This window comes from Nicotiana sylvestris, chromosome 12 (genome assembly GCF_000393655.2).
Source record: "Nicotiana sylvestris chromosome 12, ASM39365v2, whole genome shotgun sequence".
In the NCBI taxonomy this organism is placed as follows: Eukaryota; Viridiplantae; Streptophyta; class Magnoliopsida; order Solanales; family Solanaceae; genus Nicotiana; species Nicotiana sylvestris.
Genome location: NC_091068.1, coordinates 99479192 through 99502779, shown reverse-complemented (window position 1 = coordinate 99502779; position 23588 = coordinate 99479192). Strand labels below are relative to the sequence as shown.

General features: G+C 35.9%; 1 long non-coding RNA gene across 5 annotated transcripts; it reads right to left on the bottom strand.

Moving 5' to 3' along the window:
• Window positions 1–14624: 14624 nt before the first annotated feature.
• Window positions 14625–17945, bottom strand: LOC138884313 (uncharacterized). Of its 5 annotated transcripts, XR_011404482.1 has the most exons (5): window positions 17749–17945; window positions 17418–17606; window positions 15944–16135; window positions 15785–15835; window positions 14625–14924 (listed from the first exon to the last, which is right to left on the bottom strand). It is a non-coding gene; the product is annotated as an uncharacterized lncRNA (long non-coding RNA). The 5 variants fall into 5 exon arrangements; XR_011404480.1 differs by having other exon boundaries at window positions 15785–16135; XR_011404481.1 differs by having other exon boundaries at window positions 15785–16113.
• Window positions 17946–23588: the final 5643 nt, after the last annotated feature.

Here is a 23588-nt window from a genome sequence, read left to right as displayed (position 1 = left end):
CCGACTCGATCTCATCATCATTTAAGTCATTTCCTTTAATCCTCCATGTGTATGAGGTGATGTGTTCATTAGGATCGGTTGTCCCGTTGTCTTTAGATACTAGATAGGTATATGCCCGTGCAGAGCCCGGGCCCAACATGAGAGTCAAAGTACCAAATTCTAAGTTTGCCTCAAACCATAAAATTAAAGAACAAAAAATCAAGCAATTAGTTTTCAAGTGCTATGGATAAAGATGAACTGATGGATGATATTGGAGACAACAATAATTTAGGATAAAATGTGCATTTATTTCTTAACTAGTAACTTGTCCGCGCTTTCGCCCGGTAGTATAAGACAATATTAATAAATTTGAAAAGAATTTATTTTTATAAATTTAATTGAGATATAAGATGTGAAAATATGGTCTTAATATGCATACAAATATTAATTCCTTAAACTTTATTAAGTCACAAACATAAAATATTTTTAAAGTCATGTAAGGGTATGATTCTATAAGAACCACACATATCCGTGCATACGTAAATCTGATACAAGTTGATACATATTTAATCAAAATTAATGAGCTTTTCAGTTTCTTAAAAATTGAAAATAAGTTTCAACAAAATTTGAACTATTATTGCTTTTAGACATAATAAATGTCTTTGTCTAACATTTGTTTGACCTGTGCATCCCACAATTATATTTGCATATAGATTTTTCGAAAGTTCCTCCTGTGATCTACTTATAAGCATGAAACTTAGGTTGTTGTTCTCTTCTTTACCTTTTTTTCTTTTCGCTTTTCTTTCAATTCTCCTCTCTTTAATAATATTCTATAGCATTATCTCAATGAAAATTCATCATTTATGGAGTATATGGATGGAGAGGCGGTTTTGGTCTAACAATTATTATCATCACTATAAAGAACTGATACATAAAGGTATTATTATATATAGTAGAATGTTATTTTTTTAAAAATTTTATTTTTGGTTTATTTTAGTTCCTCTGAGTACCAAAATTTATAGTTTTCCACTTTCTTATTCTTGGAATCAAACGATCATGCTCATATAATATCCTATAATTTCTACTTTGTTATTTCATGAAATTCCCTTTATTTTCTGCAAAAGCTTAAAAATGCGCTTGTTACTCTAAATAACTTCTAGCAACATGCACCCGATCAGTCCCTTCAAATTGAGAGGGAAATTCTTTTAGAAGGAGATATATAATCCAATTCTTTCTCTCTCCTTCTTCTCTAGTGAAATAACCCCCATTTTTTGTCCAAAACGTTTGCAAAATGTCACGACCCAATCCCCGAACCCGGTCGTGATGGAGCCTCTCGTGAAGACAAGGCCAGCCAGACCAAAACGGAACACCTCTTTTAAACAATTAATCATCATAAACGGTAATAACATATAGTATAATACTCATAAATTGCAGAATTTAACGATAATAACCGCAAAAACAATCCCGACACATGCCCAATCCGGGGTGCCACAAGTCATGAGCTACTACAGAATCTGCTATAGGTCTACAAAGTACGGAATCCGATACAACAGTCTGAAGAAAACATAAATGATAGAGGATAAGAGAGAGAAGGGGTTGCGGACGTCAACAACTACCTCGTAACTCCAAATCACTGCCTAGCATGGAAGGAATCAGCGCTCAGGTGCGGACTCTGCTATGCCTGAATCTGCACACACGGTGCATGGAGTAATGTGAGTGCTCCGACTCAGTGAGTAATAATTATAAATAATGGCTGAAAGTATGAAAACACGTAAAGGCACAAAGCAATTCCATACCAAACAGTAAAATCACTTAAAGCAGTAAATCAGTGAAGAAATCAAATGATATTCCTTTTAAAACAAGTAAAACCGGTAATTTAACAAGTAAATAACAAGTAGAAATCCGCCTCTCGGGCATAGTATCAATCGCTCAGCATAGTATCAGCCCCTCGGGCTCACTCTCAGTATAGTATCAGCCCCTCGGGCTCAATATCAATCACTCAGAACAGTATCAGCCCCTCGGGCTCACTCTCAGAATAGTATCAGCCCCTCGGGCTACCTCACAATCACTCATATCAACCCCTCGGGCATAGCATCAATCACTTAAAATAATGGGTACCCACGCTCACTGTGGGTGTGCAAACTCCGGAAGGGGCCCCTTACGGCCCAAGCGTTATATTAAGCCACCTCGTGGTATCATCACTCAGCATATCCTCACATCACTCAAGCCACCGCGTGGCATATAAAGTATCTCAGGCCCTCGGCCTCATATCAATCGGCCTCACATCACTCAAGCCACCGCGTGGCATAAATAGTAACTCAGGCCCTCGGCCTCATATCACTCAACATATCCTCACATATGGCCCTCGGCCTCACTCAGTCCGGAAATCATCATAAGCCCCTTGGGCATTAGTAAAATAGTAGTTCTCAACCCAAAACATGATGTAGAAATATCATTTAAGTTTCAAATCTGAGTAAAAGTGGCTGAGTTTGTAAAATAGTAGATATCAACAGGACTGAGTTCAAATAATAAGTCAAGCAGTGAGGAAACAGTGATAAAAATCCCCGAAGGGTTCAAATAGTTGGCACGAAGCCCAAATATGGCAATCATCCCAAATCATGATGATAACAAATGAATTTCAGTCAAATATTCGGAAAAATCATCAATCGGGATGGACCAAGTCACAATCCCCAGTAGTGAAAGACCCCACGCTCATCATCCAACGCGTATCTTGCCTCAATATAGCACTACGATGTGCAATCCGGGGTTTCAAACCCTCATGACATCATTTACAACCATTACTCACCTCGAACTGGCTAATTCTCTAGCTCACGACACTTTTGCCCCTTGAATTGGCCTCCACGCGCGTCGAATCTATCCAAAATCAGAACGAATACATCACAATATGCTAAGGGAACAAAGCCCAAGCGAAAACATTCGAAAAATATCAAAAATCCCGAAATTAGCAAATCCCGAGCCCCGGGACCATGTCTCGGAATCTGGTAAAATTTACATTTTCAGAATCCTCATACCTTCACGAGTCTAACTATACCAAAATTATCTAATTCCGATACCATTTGGTCCTTCAAATCATCATTTTACATTTTTAAAAGGTTTCAAAATTTTCTTCCCAAATTCCATCCCAAATCACGAATTAAATGATGAATTCAGTGATAGATTCATGTATTCTTGCCAAATCTGAGTTAAAATCACTTATCCCGATGAATTTCTTGAAAAACCTTCGAAAAATCGCCAAAATTCGAGCTCTCTAGGTCAAAATATTAAATAAAACTCGAAACCTCATATTTATAGGCTACCCCTCAGGTTCCAGCCCCTGCGGGCCGCACCAAAATGACCGCGGTCCGCGCAAACACAACCGCGGCCGCACAGGCCTTCCTCTGCAGTGACAGGCTTTAGTATTTTGGTCATACCTTTTACTACAAATGTCCAAATTGTGATATCTTTACCTCTCTGGAAACTACACACGAAGGGCTACAACTTTCGTTTTTGAATCATCTCAAAATTCCTTGTGGATCAAAAGTTATGAGCTTCCAAAGTTGGACCGACGATCTGCAGATCTTCACTTTTACGCGCCCAACACTAAGCCAACGCGCCCAACGCTAATTCTACCGCGACCAGCGCTAACAATTCTGCCCCCATCCATTTTCTAAGTTCTGAAATGTCCGTACTCGCTCAAAACTCACCTGAAACACACCCGGATCCATCAGACCTCAACCCAAACATACCAACACCTCCCATAACATCATTAACACCTAGTCGAGTTTTCGAATCACTCCGAACAACATCAAAACACAAAATCAACTTCGGATTCAAGCCTAAGAACTCCAAGAACTCTTAAATTATGCTTTCGATCAAAACGTCTATCAAATTCCGTCCGAATGACCTAAAATTTTGTACGCACATCCCAAATGACACAACGAAACTACTGGAACTCTCGGAATTCTATTTCGACTCATATATCAAAATCTCACCTATCGACCGGAAAGCGCCGAAATCTCAATTTCGCCAATCCAAGCCTAAACCTTCCACGCACTTCTAAAATGTATTCCGATTACGCTTCTAAGTCCCAAATCACCTAACAGAACTAACCAAATCATAAAAATTCCCATCCGAGATCAAATACACATAAGTCAAATTTTGGTCAACCCTTTCAAATTTTAAGCTTTCAACTGAGACTGTTCTTCCAAATCCATTCTGATTAACCTGAAACTCAACACAAACGATTTACATAAGTCATAATACACCACACGGGGCAAGTCATGCTCGAGAACTGGCGGGCGAAATGCAAAATCTCAAAGCGATCGGTTGGGTCGTTACATCCTCCCCCACTTAAAAATACGTTCGTCCTCGAACGTGCCAAGAGTTATTCCAAAAGCCAACCAATTGCTGAATAACTTCACCATGCACATGCTCGGGGGTGATCCCACATCACCCTATCTCGCATATGTTCGATAACACAATATAACGGAAATTTCACCATCCATCCTAGTCCATGAACTATGGAACCACATTTCCTCTTCTAAAATCATCGACACGATCAGAATTTCACATTTATACTGTGAATAAGTACGAACAAGCGGTAACAACCCATATATGCTATCTCCGGTGCAATCACATGATATACCACATAACGCAACACTTGTAGTGATAACTTCTAACCACAGAAGCTACACACAACATCCACATACCGATAGAAAAACTCTTATAAACTAAAGTCTCATCCCAACACTTTCATATACTGCCAATGATCACTAAGACACGCGGTAAGCCATAACCATTTTCCAGATCAACCATTCATGAAGCCACTTCTTCCTTGGCAAATACCACAACAAATTTCCGAACCAAAGCTCGATACTATCCTTCCCACATGTTGAAATCACATCCGTTCGTATTTATTAATGATCCCCAATGATCTCCTCTAATCCAACACATAACTCTGGTGACATGACATATCCATACAGGCCTAAGCCATAACTTGCATAATACACGCATCAATACGCAACAGTCCGAACATACTCAAATCATGAAAATGACTCAAATGAAAGAGTTGTACCTCAAGCTCACCGGTACCACCACAACACAAGGCTGAGAACCCGTCTCACATCATAGGAACAAAACACACGAGTCTAACCCGCAAGGTCATACCTCCACATAATTTCTCTACGATGTGCGATCCTATCCAATATTGCCCCACATGAACCACCTTAAGTCACTAGCTCAAAATCGACAACCACACACAATTTGATATCTGGAACCAACGCAATTCATCATACTCACGGTGAAGTAAATAACATACACCATGAAAACCCGAAAGGACATAACCGATACGCCATTCACCGAGAAACACCCAATTACTCTTCCTGCTCGACTTCCACTACGAGACCCCAATAGAACCGCACCACATGTACCTATAACCAACAAATCATAACATCTCGCAACACAGAAAGGTAACTCATGGATCTCCCCAGATTACTAATAAGCTCAATAACAATCGAATCAATACACCCCTCAACAGTACAATTCAGAGCCAACCAAGCCGACTCAAATTAAGACACACATCCACATTGACCTGCAACGAGCTCCTTATCACAAAAATCCTGGAGTTGCTCTTCAACTCGTTTAACTCTACCGGTGCCATACGATATAGTGCCCGGCATCAAATCAATACCGAAATCAACATCCTTGCCCGACGACATGCTCGGCCATAAGAAACATATCTGAAAAGTCCCTCACCATCGGAACTAAATCAATGGTAGGAGCCTCTACACTAACATCCGTCACGAAAGCCCAAATAAGGAAGACAATCCTTCCCAGCCGTCCGCTGGGCCTTCGAAATATAAAACCACTCCACTATGGCATAATCCTACGGACCTCGCCACTCAATCCGTGGCATTTTCGGCATAGCCAACAATGTCGCCTTAGTGCAATAGTCCAAAATGACACAATACGGAGACAACCAGTTTGAACCCAATATCACATCCAAAATCTAACCTACCAAGCAACAAAAGATCCGCTCGAGTCTCCAAATCCCAATAGTCACTAAACAGTGCCGATACACACGACTCACAACCTCCACATAGCCTGAATATGAGAACTTCCCGTCTCCAACTCCATATGGCCCACGAATCCACATATCTGGTTCCAATTCCGCCGTCTGAATGCATACCACACCTCGAATACTCAATCATTCCACGAGAGATAATCTAGAATTCTTCTGTGCCACCAAGCAAATACGAGTATCAGCAGTCGTTCTAACCAGAAAATGCCGCAATACTACCAAAGTATCACCAACTTAATCACATTGCCCTTTCTGAAACATATGCCCTCGTCCAATCACCCCAAATTAGCAATACCATTTCCTTAATCATCCGAAGACCCTTCCTCTAATTATCTGAAGCTCGTTCATCTAATTATCTGAAACTCGTTCCTCTAATTATCTGAAACTGCCCGTGCTACCTAAGAATTATATGACTTTCCATTCAAAATTGAACCGCAACCTCACGCACACAATTCCCAATCATTTACAACATACTGCATAACCCATACCATTCTAGGATAACCATGAGAACTTCATATCCCTTCCGAACCCCAAGCCACTATGCATTCCACTAGCCAAGAACTTTCAATTTATCCCATCTAGCAAAGAACCACTATACATCCCATGCTCCTCATGCCCATAGAAAATATACATCTCCAACCAAGGTAGAAACCATCAAGGACTCTCCGAGTTCCCCTTGCACAAACCAGACCTGCCAGGACTGAATCTTCTAACTCGACTAAGCTACGCAAGCCATCAAAACCTAAGAGCATTGCCGCGAAATACCTGTAGGAACTCATACCCTCGTACACACCCAAGGAACTAATCATATCCTTGCCATACTGATCCAGCCTACTATCAAGCTACCCCATCTATCTAAATTTCCTTCTGATTCATTTTCAACTTGATATTCTCTCTTAAATATTCCCAAAAGCACTACATTCGAAATACTTCGCTCTGAAGAACTTCCTGCGGATCTAAATCCGTTACCTCCTAATATTAGTACATATAATCCCATAATTAATATAGAAAACACCACAAGTCTTGACGTCTTCCAAGGAAAACTCAGTTCCTAACCACACATACAACTTGAAAATATCCAATTGTTACATGCAAAATTTTGAACACAATAGGACCATTCTCTAGAGGCATCCACTCTACTTAAACCGTAGTTAGATTGATTAAACGAACCGAACAACCTGTGCTTCATTTGCGCTCCGACACTGCAAAATGTGACCTCATTTCGATATAACCAAGCAACTTCCTGCCCTATGCACCGAGCATTCCTTAATAACCACAACTCAAGTTATTCCTCGATTCTCGTACACCCATAAGGAATAACATAACCTTTATTGAAATTTCCTTTACTCGAGCCATAACTGATTCACAAATACACCTCAAACTGGAACCATTAGAGCACATAACCGTGCATTCAACTATTCAATAGCGGACTCCCCCACTTGACTCAATGACATAGATCAAAACACGCACCATAACTTATAACGCGTATACTTTATTGCTTCCATAATACCATAGTGAGATTAGACTCAGTCCTTCATAAGCTCTTGAAACACCGACCATCGGGTACTTTAAATCTATATAAATCTCGCATTCACTCTCATAACAGTTAAGCCCACTCTATCAAGTGACCCAAATTTAAATTTCAACACATATGTTTCACTTGTGAATGAGATCTTCTAACAGACAGCATAAGGATCACACAATCTCAGAACACCGCAGGAGACAACCCGCTTGCTTTGCCTCAATATAACATTTCTGTATACCTTCCACCATCATACGCATTACACACTCACTTAATTTTTCCTGAGTCTGATCTCATACCGCAACATGAAATTTACTTCACTCCAACTAAGAGACATGAAAAGATTCTTCACGCGCCCATAACTCGGGGTTGCACATCCAACCACAATGGAAATAAAATACTTAATAGTTCATCTATCATCCATCAGACCTTCCTCGTCACTTCCAAGTCATATAGATACCTCTCGCAGAACCAACATACTCATTACATAGTTGTCAGCCATCACTTCTATTAATAGGGACAATACCGCACATATAAGTTCAAAACACTTGCTCACACAATCAACACCTCGGTGCTCAAGCCATAGGCAAAGATCCGGCCTTTAGTCCTCTAGACTGGCCCAACATAAAACTCACAGAGATCATATCTTGCCCCTCGATCAGGGAATCACAAGCCATCAAGGCATATCTGATACTAAGCGCTCATGCGCACATACGAATGCGTGGAAGGAATTTCAAGAGTTACTTTTCAAGCTGAATCAAGGACGCACGATAAGAATTCAAGAATGCAAAGTTTTCCTAAAGGTTCTGCAGCCTCTCGAGGATAAATACAGACATCTCCGTACCGATCCACGAGACTCTACTAAACCTGCTCATGACTCGTGAGACCTATGTAACCTAGGCTCTAATACCAACTTGTCATGACCCACTCCCCGAACCCGGTCGTGATGGCGCCTCTCATAAAGACAAGGCCAGCCAGACTAAACAAAACACCTCTTTTAAACAGTTAATCATCATAAACGGTAATAATATATAATATAATACTTATAAATTGCAGAATTTAACGATAATAACCGCAAGAACCATCCCGACACATGCCCAATACGGGGTGCCACAAGTCATGAGCTACTACAGAATCTACTATAGGTCTACAAAGTACGGAATCCGATATAACAGTCTGAAGAAAACATAAATGATAGAGGATAAGAGAGACAAGGGGCTACAGACGTCAACAACTACCTCGTAACTCCAAATCACTGCCTAGCCTGAAAGGAATCAGCACTCAGGTACGGACTCTGCTATGCCTGAATCTGCACACACGGTGCAGGGAGTAATATGAGTACTCCGACTCAGTGAGTAATAATTATAAATAATGGCTGAAAGTATGAAAACACGTAAAGGCACAAAGCAATTCCATACCAAGAAGTAAAATCACTTAAAGCATTAAATCAATGAAGAAATCAAATGATATTCCTTTTAAAACAAGTAAAACCGGTAATTTAACAGGTAAATAACAAGTAGAAATCCGCCTCTCGGTCACAGTATCAATCTCTCAGCATAGTATCAGCCCCTCGGGCTCACTCTCAGTACAGTATCAGCCCCCCGGGCTCAGTATCAATCACTTAGAATAGTATCAGCCCCTCGAGCTACCTCACAATCACTCATATCAGCCCCTCGGGCATAGCATCAATCACTCAAAACAATGGTTACCCGCGCTCACTGTGGGTGTGCAGACTTCGGAGAGGCCCCTTACGACCCAAGCGCTATATCAAGCCACCTCATGACATCATCACTCAGCATATCCTCACATCACTCAAGCCACCGCATGGCATATAAAGTATCTCAGGCCCTCGGCCTCATATCACTCGTCCTCGCATCACTCAAGCCACCGCGTGCCATAAATAGTAACTCAGGCCCTCGGCCTCATATCACTCAACATATCCTCACATATGGCCCTCGGCCTCACTCAGTCCGAAAATCATCATTAGCCCCTTGGGCATTAGTAAAACAGTAGTTCTCAGCCCAAAACATGATGTAGAAATATCATTTAAGTTTCAAATCTGAGTAAAAGTAGTTGAGTTTGTAAAACAGTAGATATCAACAGGACTGGGTTCAAATAATAAGTCAAGCAGTGAGGAAACAGTGATAAAAATCCCTGAAGGGTTCAAATAGTTGGCACGAAGCCCAAATATGGCAATCAACCCAAATCATGATGATAACAAATGAATTTCAGTCAAATATTCGGTAAAATCATCAATCGGGATGGACCAAGTCACAATCCCCAGTAGTGAAAGACCCCACGCTCATCATCCAGCGCGTATCTTGCCTCAATATAGCACTACGATGTGCAATCCGGGGTTTCAAACCCTCAGGACATCATTTACAACCATTACTCACCTTGAACTGGCTAATTCTCTAGCTCGCGACGCCTTTGCCCCTCGAATTGGCCTCCACGTGCACCGAATCTATCCAAAATCAAAATGAATACGTCACAATATGCTAAGGGAACAAAGCCAAAGCGAAAACATTCGAAAAATATCAAAAATCTCGAAATTAGCAAATCCCGAGCCCCGGGGCCACGTCTCGGAATCGGGTAAAATTTACATTTTCAGAATCCTTATACCCTCACGAGTCTAACCATCCAAAATTATCCAATTCCAATACCATTTGGTCCTTCAAATCATCATTTTACATTTTTGAAAGGTTTCACAATTTTCTTCCCAAATTCCATCCCAAATCACGAATTAAATGATGAATTCAATGATAGATTCATGTATTCTAGCCAAATCTGAGTTAAAATCACTTACCCCAATGATATTTTTGAAAAACCTTCGAAAAATCGCCAAAATCCGAGCTCTCTAGGTCAAAATATTAAATAAAACCCAAAACCTCGTATTTATAGGGTACCCCTCAGGTTCTAGCCTCCGTGGGCTGCACCAAAACGACCGCGGTTCGTGCAAACACAACCGCGGCCGCACAGGCCTTACTCTTCAGTGACAAGCTTTAATATTTTGGTCATAACTTTTGCTACAGATGTCAAAATTGCGAATTACCTTTCTGGAAACTAGACACAAAGGACTACAACTTTCGTTTTTGAATCATCTCAAAATTTTTTGTGGATCAAAAGATATGAGCTTCCGAAGTTGGACCGACGATCTGCAGATCTTCATGACCGCGGCCGCGGTCACATTTACGCACCCAACACTAAGCCAGCGCGCCTAGCGCTAATTCTACCGCGGCCAGCGCTAACAATTCTGCCCCCATCCATTTCTAAGTTTCGAAATGTCCGTACTCGCTCAAAACTCACCCGAAACACACCCGGAGCCATCAGACCTCAACCCAAACATACCAATACCTCCCATAACATCATTAACACCTAGTCGAGTTTTCAAATCACTCCGAACAACATCAAAACACAAAATCAACTTTGGATTCAAGCCTAAGAACTCCAAGAACTCTTAAATTATGCTTTCGATCAAAAAGTCTATCAAATCTCGTCCGAATAACCTAAGATTTTGCACGCACATCCCAAATGACACAACGAAACTACTGGAACTCTCAGAATTCCATTCCAACCCCTATATCAAAATCTCACATATCGACCGGAAAGCGCCGAAATCTCAATTTCGCCAACCCAAGCCTTAACCTTCCACGGACTTCTAAAATGCATTCCGATCATGCTCCTAAGTCCCAAATCACCTAATGGAGCTAACCAAATCATAAAAATTCACATCTTAGATCAAATACACATAAGTTAAATTTTGGTCAACCCTTTCAAATTTTAAGCTTTCAACTGAGACTGTTCTTCCAAATTCATTCTGATTAACCTGAAACCCAACACAAACAATTTACATAAGTCATAATACACCACACGAGGCAAGTCATGTCCGAGAACTGGCGGGCGATATGCAAAAGCTCAAAGCGACTGATCGGGTCGTTACACAAAATCCTCAAAAAAAAAAAAAAATCCTCTAGTATCTAATCAATACTCCTGAAATGTTTGTATAAAAATTTATATGTATGAAGATAACATGTATTTCGTGATAAATCACACAATATTGATAATTTTTACAAGTAATCACTTGAAAATATTCTCATTAATTACATATCAGGCGTTGTCATGTGTTACTCATTCACGTTCAAAATATCAACAAAATTGTGTGTTACACTATTAAAAATTATTAGGGAAAAAGGGGACAAATTTTTAATAAAGCTAGGAACAGTGGAGGCATATGACAAAAATAAAGAATCCAAAGTACTCCATCCACGATATTGAAAATAAACTAATGCTACATCCTAAGAAATTAAAGAATGATAGACGACAACTATTTGATACAAGATTCAATAAACAAAATAAGGCAAAAAGAATCTCCTTTGGTTTGGGATCTGGATACCAAGGAAGAGAAAAAGTTATACTATATGATAACATTAATGCAAAATTCAAAGAAGTTTAAAAGTTCATCCCGGTAATTTTACTTGTTGGTCAATGACGAAAGGGATATACATAAAAGTAGAAACACACTTTTTCTTTCCATTAAAGAAAAAGAAGCTGAGAAGTCGTTGTAGGACAAAAGGGAGAAGAGCAGTTAATTAGCAATTAAACATACATCTGATTTACCAACTAAATTACTCTGATCAAACATCTTTGTCCATAACATACAAGTCCTCATTCTCTTTCTCAAAGCTTTCTTATTTAATTTGTTCTGCTCCATTGGGTATCTTCACCGGTTAAAAAAGAATAGTTTCAAGGACAAAAGAAATGTTAAACAAAAAGAAAATACAATTGCACGCAGAAGAGGAACCCAAAATAAGGGAATATATGGAATTCAGGAAGGCTGCATTTACAAAGAAGAAGAGCAGACTAAGAAACGTTTTTAGATGTGGTAACGTGTAACATAAATTTTCTAATATGATTTAAAATAGTTGAAGAAATAACAACTCTTCACTATAATGCACAATAACTAATAAGTAATTACTTCTTGTAAAGACTTTAATATGGGAAGTGGAAAAGAAATGAATGAGATATACTTTTTGACATTTTATAATTAGGAAAAGGCAAAAAAGGAGAAAAAAGATAAATAGGATCCTTGGCCAAATAGAGGTGTCAAATCACCTTGTCTATTCCCACAATTATATTTATACTAATGTATTTGCCCGCGCTTTGCACGGTTATGAAAAAAAAAAATCATAAAAGAGTAATGTTATAATATCTATAAGCAAATAATGTTTACTAATCAACCATTTTTGCATGATTTTATCATCTTTCCTCTCTTTTCATGATTCTCTTTAAACACTATATAAAAAAAATTACAGTAAAATTCTTTCATGATTTTGTTTAGATATTATATATATATAAAAAAATTAACGGGACAAATTGTGAATATCCTTGGTTTTGAAACGATTCCTTTAAAATTATTTAGATAAATACATGTTACTTGAATTAGGAAAACACAATTTTTTAAAGAAAGAACTAATGAAAAAAGAGAAAAAATGATAAGACAAAAATCTAGGAATATGAATCTATGATATCGATTGCATTCTTTTCTTTCTCTAAGGCTTCTTTTCTGTATTTTATTTTTTATTTTTTATGAAGTATTAATTGTTCATACATATGTTTCATAAAGTTGATCGTTTTTCAATTCTCTCAAATAAAAATTAATCAAAGAAGTAAAAGAGAAGGATAGAAAAAAGAGATAATTACAAAAATAGAAATTGAAGAAAAAAAAGAATCAACTAAATGTATTTCTCTTACTTGAGTACTTATTTATCTGTCCCTTCTTCCTTTTTAAAACTTTAAAACATGGAGTTCCCTTTCCTTTCTTTCTTCTTTTTCTTCACCATCACTCATAATCAAATATTGTGCCAAACATGCATGTAGTGAACTTCTTCTTCAATGACAAAGGCAAACATTTCAAGTAGCCCTTGACAAAAAGATAACCTAAACATTGTAGGCAGAATAAAGTTATTGCAAGAATAAGTCACTCAATTGGCTTGGTAAAGTTCCTTTCTACTCCACCTCTCACGATATCATATTTACTAATTATCAGGTTTGTGTCGTCTATTGATGTTTGATGACAATGTCGCATATATTTTCAATATTTGCCATAGAGTAGGATATCAAAAAGTTAAGTAACCAAAAATCGTCAAATTAAAGACATTCTTTGTCAAAAAACATGAAATTAATAAAATGATACAATTTGTGATTATTACCTCTGACGTTATTACAGCCATAAACTGCTCATTGGGAAGTACCGATGAGAATGGAGAAGGAAAACATGTGAAATATAGAATGACTCATAAGAGAGTCCTACATTTTGATTTATAAAGAAAACGGACTCAAAATAGATGTAGTAAACCCATACCAGTTTCGCTGCCTTGTTAGTTTTCTTTTTTCTGTTAAGCAAGCACCTTCTCTTCTTCAGCTATTGCGTTATCTTCTCTCAATTCTTTAGATGTAGATTCTTCTCAAGAAGCGTAGTAAGTTCTTTTGACTTTTAGATGCAATCAACTCAACATAATAATGTAGTAACTATCGGATTAATTTTTTTTTTTTTTTTGTGAAAGTTAAAACTTAAGCTTGGAATATGGAAAGGCTATTCTGCAAGCCAAGAGGCACTAGTGCAACTTTAATGACCCATTATTTCAATTCAATGGTTGCAACTTTAATGACCCATTTTAGTATCAATTCAATCGTTGTAACCATTAGCTTAATTATTGCAACGTTTTAAATTCTCCAAGTTGGAACACAGAAAATAAGACATTTAAACTTAATAAAAAATTAGAGGAAAAGCCCAAAAAAGGAGAAAAAGATAAGTGAGTTTCTTGAGGTGTCACCTCACTTTTTTATTACTCTCTTTTATATATATATAGATATAGATCTGACAAAATGAGAAACAAAAGGACAGAGAAGGGCACAGCAACAAGAATTCACTAAGACAAAACTAAAGTTCTACGGTCTTCAAGATGACTATGTGCTAGAAAGATCCAGTTGTTTTAGCGATAATAATAATAATAATAATAATAATAATAATAATAATAATAATAATAATAATAATAATTTCTAAGTTAAGATAAATATATCACATCATCTTGTGCCGTAGAAATACAAAAGATCGTTCTATTTGTGCAGAGACAAAAATGTGAAAAGCTATAGCATTCACTTTCCGTAAAAGGAACAAGTGTTTGCAACCAAAATCGTTTAACTAATGAAAAACGTCACATTGCGTCTCTTATGTCACCCTAAACTTCATCTGATTAAATTTTCTTCACTCAAGCATCTCAAAGTTTTTTCTTAAAAACAACTCAGTTGAGCTACCAATCTTTGAAGTGAAGTATCAAGCACAACCTACAAATAAACCAAGAATAGCATACTCAGTAGATGGAAAGCAATTTATCCTACAATATAGTTATCATGGCTAACCTTTAAAAGGAATCGAGAGGACCCAAATGACAAAGAAACAAAAGGAATGAGACAATCATAATTATGAAAATAGGTGCAGATAAAACTTATGAATATGTATATAGCACCGGATGAGACAATAGAAGATTGATCTTCACACATGTCAACATGTACCATTTACCAAAATTCACTTAGAAACAGAATCAAGCACTCAGAAGAACCATGCTTTTCCAAGAAAATGAAAATTTTAAAATTCCTCTTTCCTGTGGCCTTACAAATAAAACTTTTAAATTCTCATAAGAGCTTAGTTTCTCATTTGAAGTATAGCGCTTACATCTTAACTCCAAAGTTATCAACAAACAAAAGTAATGTCACACACATTTTTATAAGTTAGTCAAAAGTTTTTTTTAATGTTTAACTCTCCTTGAGCCCTCGCTTGGCTCGATCAGAAGTTTCTAAATTCTATTAACTTATTTTTGATTATGGCTTTTGTTCTTGCTCAGAAGGCCCTGAGCAATCTTTACCCCAAAACACAAATGTAGGCGTTCAACTCTTTCTTGAAGAGTCATACCTAATTTCCATCACAGACTTTATAAATAGCTCCGATTGTTACCTATCATGATATTGTAGGAAGACAACTTACATTTATTACTTTTAGAAAAAGCTCCACCAACGTGTTATTTTAACTTTATCACACCATATCAATTGATCCACAAAAGTTAGTGCATCTATGTCATCAGCAATTGAAATACAGAAAGTGATGATATTAATCTCAGAATAAAAACCTTGAAATTCTATTGACTGACCTGGGATTTTTAGTTCATATAGACCAGGCACGCATTTCCATCATTGCACACCTAAAAATTTAGAATGGATCAGAAAGAAAAATCAGCAAGTAGAGAATTGAATGATTTTTAATAACAATAGTTACTAAAAATAGTTCTTGCATTTAAATGAATATTAACCTTTTCTTGTTAGTTGCAGAAATTCACCCCAAAGGGAGAATCGTGTTCATAGGGAAAGCACAAGAAGTGTGACTTCTATCATGCTTTTTCCACATGAACTTACAGATGCATTCCTTATAATTGCCACCACTGTAACTGTCAACCGTCCACTTTGCCAAATTCTATGACCTCTGCAATATTTTCCTTAAAATTCTTTGGAAAATGTTTCAGTTGAATTAAAAAGAATCATAGGAAGATATTCTGGTTAATATCTTTTGGAGAAAGATCTCAGTTGATGAGTCTTTCGTTTGAAATATTATTTGACTCTAAGATCTATTTCAAATGGATTAAGAACATATTTTATTCTTCCCACGTATCATTCTCCTCTTTAACTATTCTAATTACTCTATAATTTTACTGGTAAGTTATTCCTTTTTTTGTAATTCAGATAGCGAATTAGAATTATACGACGTGCCAAAGAAAATAAAGGAAAAGTAAAATATGTCAATACTTGTGCTTTCAATTACATCTGAAATGAATTAAACAAATTCTACTATAAGATGGTTGCTCAAAGTTAACAGGTTGATCTATTCATATATATTTGCTTGAAGTCAGAAAATCCTTTTCTAGTTAGTTAGTAGTGAATTTTTAAGCATATGCAATCTAAATGCGGACATACATAATAGAATCCTTCTTCAAAGGCATTCCTGATGTTGCTCCTGCTGCGATTGGTCAGCCATATCTAGTTTTCATGATGTTTTATTGATTAATTTTCGATGCTTTTTAAGCTTTTATTGTTCAGCTGGTCATAATGAAGTTTCTAGCAAAACAATCATGCCGTGGGAGTTTTTTAGTCTCATAACCTTCTACACATTCTTCCTGCTGCCTTAGCTGACAAGAGCTAATGTATGTTAGTACATTAAAGGTGCAAGCTGAAATACCCCCCCCCCCCTCCTTTATTTTTTCCGGTAAACTATAAAGTGATTCAAAAACTAATTACCAAGTTATCACCTTTATGATGTTAAATTCCCATACTCCACATCGATTATATTGACAACGAAAGCACATTATAAAATGTTTTAATAGTTGAAATAACAAATAAAGGAAGTAAAGTAAAAAGTTGTCATTTCGGATCAACGAATCAATTTCAACCCTCATTCAAGAGGAGGCTTTGAAGATAAAATAAAAGAGAAATAATGGAAAAGAGAAAACTCGGTCAGGGAAAGAACGAGACTATAAGAGCATAGATGAGGAACCAATGCGCAAAGCAGTCGGGCAATGTAGACAAATCTAAAAAAGGGGGTTATACATCAAAATTTCAATCAGCGATTATCAAAAATTTCACCAGTTATATACCTCAAAAGAAATCAAAATTTCAAAGGGGTTACACCTCAAAATTAGCAGAGAATCAATCTTTAACTAATTAATATAATAAATAAAGAAAATAAATGAAAATACAGAAACAATTTAAAAATAGCAATTTAAGGGGTTATACCACAATATTCCAATTCAGAAGTTTGAAAGCTCCAAGAGTGCTCTATCCGGCAAGAATCATGTGAGCGTTTTCTTTGATCGGCACAGATATTACAGTAGCACACAACTTTATCCCAAATTGTGAAATACAGTTGCATTCGAAATCTGATTTCATCTCAATTCATTAAACCGCCTATATCAAGAGCACAATCTGTCACCAATTCCACCACCTTGAGTCGAATTTCGATCTTCTATTTTATATTTATTTAAAAAGAGAAGTAGTCCAAATGCTTGAACAATTCCCTTTGTAGTAGTCTAAAGAACTGAAAAGAAATAAAGTTATTGGCACATACCTCGTTTACTCATCTCTGTCTTCAACTATGGGTAAGAAGAGATTAACCACCGGGATACCGCATTGGTATAACAAAAATAAGAAAAAGATAGAAGCTCAAATGATAGACCACTGGACAAACTAAAAAAGTGAAAGAAAGCTAGTTGGAGAACTGAGCTATAGAGAAATAGAGAATTCTAGATGAAGAATATCAGGAAGGACGCGTGTTTTATGACTTATGAGCAATAAAAATTCAAGTTAAATCTGCTGAAATTACATATATACCCTTGGTCGACCACCTTCCCTTTTCTATATAATAGAAATAGAAATATATCCGGCATACGAAACTTCTTAGGAATGAGGTTCGGAGCTGCGCTATGAGAAAATGGCTTTTGCACGAACTTTTTTGCATCCAAACCTTTTAAGATCAGGAGTGCCCTTGATATTTAATCAACTCGGGAGTTGATGTTTCCACTTTTTTGTTATTATCTTTGATTTTTTTCTCTCCCGACTCGATTCTATTGGTGAGCACCTCGAGCATCTTCATAATAGCAGGATCAGTCCCGATCCATTACCGTTCGACCTTTCTGCACCTGCTCGGTACAGTGAGTAATTTCAGGTTCGACCACACTCGGAGTTTTATGTTGACTTTGAAGCTGAGCGATAGCAACCTACTAAGCCTATGGCATTTCGAATATTACCTGGAGACTAACTCCTCATCTCCTACACCCTGTGTTCCTTGGCCTCCAAATCGGCCTTACCTACGTACACTCCCTTCGGGGTCTGCGCCTAAATCCGCATTCAAAGTAATGTGTGAACTGATATCGACTGGATCAACCGGCTCTCCTCCGAGATTAGACAGTGGCACCCCGGCTCCTGGAGCAATTACGTAATCGTTTTCCCCGTGAATTTTAAGACCATCATCACCATGTGCAGGTGCGTTTTGTAAATTTGACATGTTTTATCCTGAGAACAAAAATTCTTGACAAGAACAAGTGTAAAAATAACGTGTGTTATCGGAATCAGCACAAAAACAATCACTATTATCCTTAGCCTCACGGTGAGCGCCAAACTGTTTACCCTAAAATCTGAGTAACAATTAAACTTATATTATGGTTTTAAAGATACGTGATTTAGTCCAATACCAATTGATAAACAAAAAATGAAATATCTAAATTGTAGAAGTAAAACAAGTCAAACCAGTGTGCAAGCTAAGTCTTGACCTCGAGTTATGGTGGCCTCGAGGTAGGTTAGTAAGAACAACAAAATTATAAGGCAACTCTGACGAATAGTAAGCAAGAAAGTGAAAAATTTATATTCCCTTGTCAATGAATCGTGTGTTACAAATGAATGGGCTCCCCTTTATATAATATGGGAGTCCTAAATAAGGTACACTTCTAATTCTAGTAGGAAATCTTATTGGACAGCTGTCTAATCGCCATGTACAAATCCGTTCCGGAATTTATGCCGGGATCTTCGGATCGTTGCGGGAATCTCGCTCTTTTTGTTACTAAACCATAACGGTATTATCTCGAGGTTGTTCATACTCGACCTTGGTTTTCATCGAGCACTTCGATCTTCAAGTTCCATACTCCACCATCGGGCTCGAGCCAGGTCTGTTTTGAACTTTTTCTTGAAGCAACTCCTCGAGCCTACAAAATCGGGCATACCTGATTTCGACCGTATACAGTTAAAAATAATAGGTTAGTAACTTTCTTGATACATAGATAAAAGACGAATTTTTTGTTATACAAAATAATTAAAAAACTTTGGTATGATAAAGCAAAGTTGAGTAACTAGTAATAATTACCCCTAAAGTAAAATATCAAGTACTTGGGACTTCTAACAAAGATTAATGAACCCGTGCTAAGTCAAAATATAGACCTTGAGAATTCTGAGTTGAGGGAGTGTGGTTTTGAAATATACATAGAGAGAGAATTCGATCTTAAACCACAATGAAGTCCATGTTGATTTTTAGTTTAGTTTTTGAAAATAATTCTTGGAAAATGTTGTATGTTCATATTTACCTTTATGCTAGGTTTGAAAATAAGGTGCTTCGGTTTGCTTTTGGTCTCCGAATAATCGTAGCACCACTACTTCCGAATAAATGAGAAGGTCACAACTGAAACAAGTTCTTATGTACAAGAATCTCTCATTTGGAAACCAGAAAATAATTGCTACCTATCCATATTATATTAGAAGCACGAAGGTCCTTAGCGAAATATCGTTCGCTTTTTTTACCCGTTAAAAAGAGATTTCATATTGGACAAAATTGTAATTTAAATTAATTTCCTAATATTTAGGATCTTAAAATCAATTTAAATATTTTTTCTTTTTTGAAACATTTATAGAATCCTAATATTTAGGACTTTATAATCGATGAAAATTTACCTCACATAAATTCTTTTCCTAATTAAAGTATGTAACATGTTTATAATTAGTAGTACCAAAATTAGAAAAAATTTAAGGCCAAATATTAACTACACGTAGAAGGAGTTCATGGGCATAAAGAATAAATTTGTTTATATTTATTTCCTAATGCTAGATGACCTTCGGCCCGTGCTAGCACGGGCTCAACATAGTGTGTAGTTGAATTTTTCGTATGTATGCAAAATTTTAAACTTATTTATTTGGTTTTAGTTACATTTTCCTTTCTACAGAAAGTAACTAAAGTTTTTTTACAAAGAACATGCAAATTCTGTCAAACACTACAATTTATATACAATTTGAACATAGCTTTTTGTTGTACAAATGACATACAAAAATATATACAATCTATTTATATCTTACTCTTTGAGTGTTAATCTAAAATTTCATTCAAAATCTACTCAAATTTTTACCAAATTGATATATAAACGCCAAAGGATATTTCAATTACTTGCAACGTCTAATTCAGATAAATAATAATTTTGTAAGATTCTATTTTTGAATTCAAAACTTCGAAACTTTTATGGATGTCAATGGAGTTTAAGCTTATGTCTTTATGTTTCACATGTCTTAAAAAATTGTGTATAAGAGAATACATAAATAAGTTTCACATAAAATAACAAATAAATGGTTTCAGTCTCGCCTTCAGCAGTGTTCCTTTTTTTTTAAAAGTAACTTGACTTTAGCATGGTTAGGATGACGTAAAAAATTATGTGATAGTTAACATGGATCAATTATACGGGATGTGATTTTTTCAAGGAAGCTTTAGTTCGACCCTTTTTTGGGATAAGTTTATCCTTCATAGTTTAAAAACGAAGACGGGAGGTGCAGTAAAAAATAAGGATTTCTGGCCTATAAGCTGGTAAGAGTGCATAGGCCTATCTCTATGTATATCATAGAAGTGGCAAACGGGCGGGTCGGATCGGTATGGTTTGGGTCAAAATGGGTAATGAAAAAACGAATAAATTATCTGACCCGATCCATATTTAATACGGATAAAAAACGGGTTAACCGGCGGATAATATTTATAACTATATTATCCATGACTTCTTGCATGTGATTACTTTTGGGAGAATTCTTAGTCTCCTTAACTTGAGGAACCCCTAGTTTGAGGCTTTACAAATCTAAAAGTTAGACTAATTTGTTATCCATTTTCTAAATGGATAAAATTGTTCTTATCCATATTTGACCCATTTTTAAAATGTTCATTATCCAACCCATTTTTTAGTGGATAATATGAGTGATTAACTCTTTTCTTTTAACTATTTTGCCACCCCTAGTATGTCGGATAGAGTTGGGTGGAATAGGGGAGAAAGAAGAGAGAGAAAGAATGAGGAAGATTGCAGTCTAAATACATTATTTTGTATAAAATTAGTAAATTATATATCAAATATTATAAAAGCATTGTAGAGTTGTATAAAACTTTCTAATATGTGTATTGGAACTTATTCTAAATACTCATAAGCTTTTTTTGCTTAACACATAAGTAGATCTGTTGTTTTGCAACAACATCGCAGAGTTGTATAGAACTTTCAAATATATGTACTGAAATTGCTAAAGATAAGATTGTATAGAACTTTGAAATATGTGTACTGAAATTGCTAAATATATAGTTTTTTCAACACATGAGTCTGACAAAGTTTCTATCTGTAGTTTTCTCCATGAAACCATTTTTCTCCTAGCTCTTATACTTACATCATAACAAACATGTTTGTTACATCTTTTACCTTTTGGGATAAATTTTGAATACCTCAATAAATAACAGTTAAGATAAATAAATACTCTAAAAATAAATAATACAGAACAAATAACCACATCATGTGTAAAGTAACAAATTGTAATCTTAATGTATATTTCTTTGCTAAACAACTTAATGAATATGGTGGTTTTCTTTTAAAATTGTCCTATTTTAGAGAGTGTTTGGGCAAGTTTTTATGAAAAAATAGCTTTTAAGTATTAGCATAAGTTGTTTTTCAGAAGCTGAAAAATAACTTTTTCCTATAAACACTTCTGAAACCTAGGTCGAGCATAAATTGTTGTTCTAATATTGAGATTTTTTTTGAAAAACAACTGAATACCCAAACATAAATTGTAGTAACTCTCTAGTAGTACTTTTTTTTGAAATAGTTTTGACAGAAAGATCTTTTCAAAATAAATAAATTTAAGAGGTTTGGTCAAATTGTCTGTTAAATTGGGTAAAACTATTACTATAACTTAATTAGCGTCACAGCTTCTTACAAAATATATTATCGGATAACTTTGTTGAAAACCCAATTAGAGTTCAATAGAATTGTTTTCATTATATTTCCTAACAAATATCAAATGTTTACATGTACAAAAATAAATTTAGTGACGTAGAGACAATTTTTCAAATTAAAACAAATAATATTCCCTAATTGTTGGAGTTCATGCATAACTTACCAATGAATCGACCTTTGCGAGTATCCCGATTTTCTATAATTAACTTTCAAGATGTGGCTAACTTATTATATTAGTCTATTACCTTCTTTTTTTTAAGTTGCATTGCAAATACCAGTGTATTATTGTTTTGGGTTCGATTTTTTGACTATATTTGTTAACTTTATAGTATTTGTTATGATCACTATTTTTAATTTAAATTTAATGTATTTGTGTCTTTGACCAATTTGTACAGATAATAATCTACAGAAGAAGTTAAGTCAAGCTATTATAAAAGTTATTTCTAAGGAGGAGGGCCGACATATATAGGTAAAAAGGCTGCAACGCACATGTAGCCGAAAAAGTCGATTGGGCCCCAATGTTGCAGCGCTATTAATGACGGATGTTATGGATATTTTGTCCAAATAAGGAAACGCACAATACACAAGGTAATCTAGTACTACAAGATTAAAGTACAGTTGTGCGCGAAATGCCAAAATTGTCCCTGGTCGGCAAGCTGACATGATGACTTTCAGCTGCTTCTCTCGCTCTTCTATATTTTAGTAATTTAGTATCTTGAGATCAACTAAAATTTTATTTATTAAATTTATCCTCTTTATTTGAACTAAGTCCTTATATTTAGGATTTTGATATCAATTAAAATTTAATCAAAATTAATTAAACTTTTATCTTATATAAATTGTCTATATCTGTATCTATCTATATACTATATATTATATTAAAAGCATGAAGTCCCTTAGCAAAATGTCGTTCGCCTTTTTACTCTTTAAAAAATGATTTCACATTGGGAAAAAGTGTAAATTAATTATTTTTCTAATATTTAAGCGAAATACATTAAAAATTTGTATTGAATCTTTTCTTATTTAAACTATATAAAATCTTTTCTTATTTGAACTATGTAGAAACTCCTAATATTTAAGTTATATAAATTTATTTCTTAAATTTCTAAACATTAAAGGTTACTGTTGTAAACTACCATAAACACATTAGGACGAGTAAGAAAATATCTGCAAATAA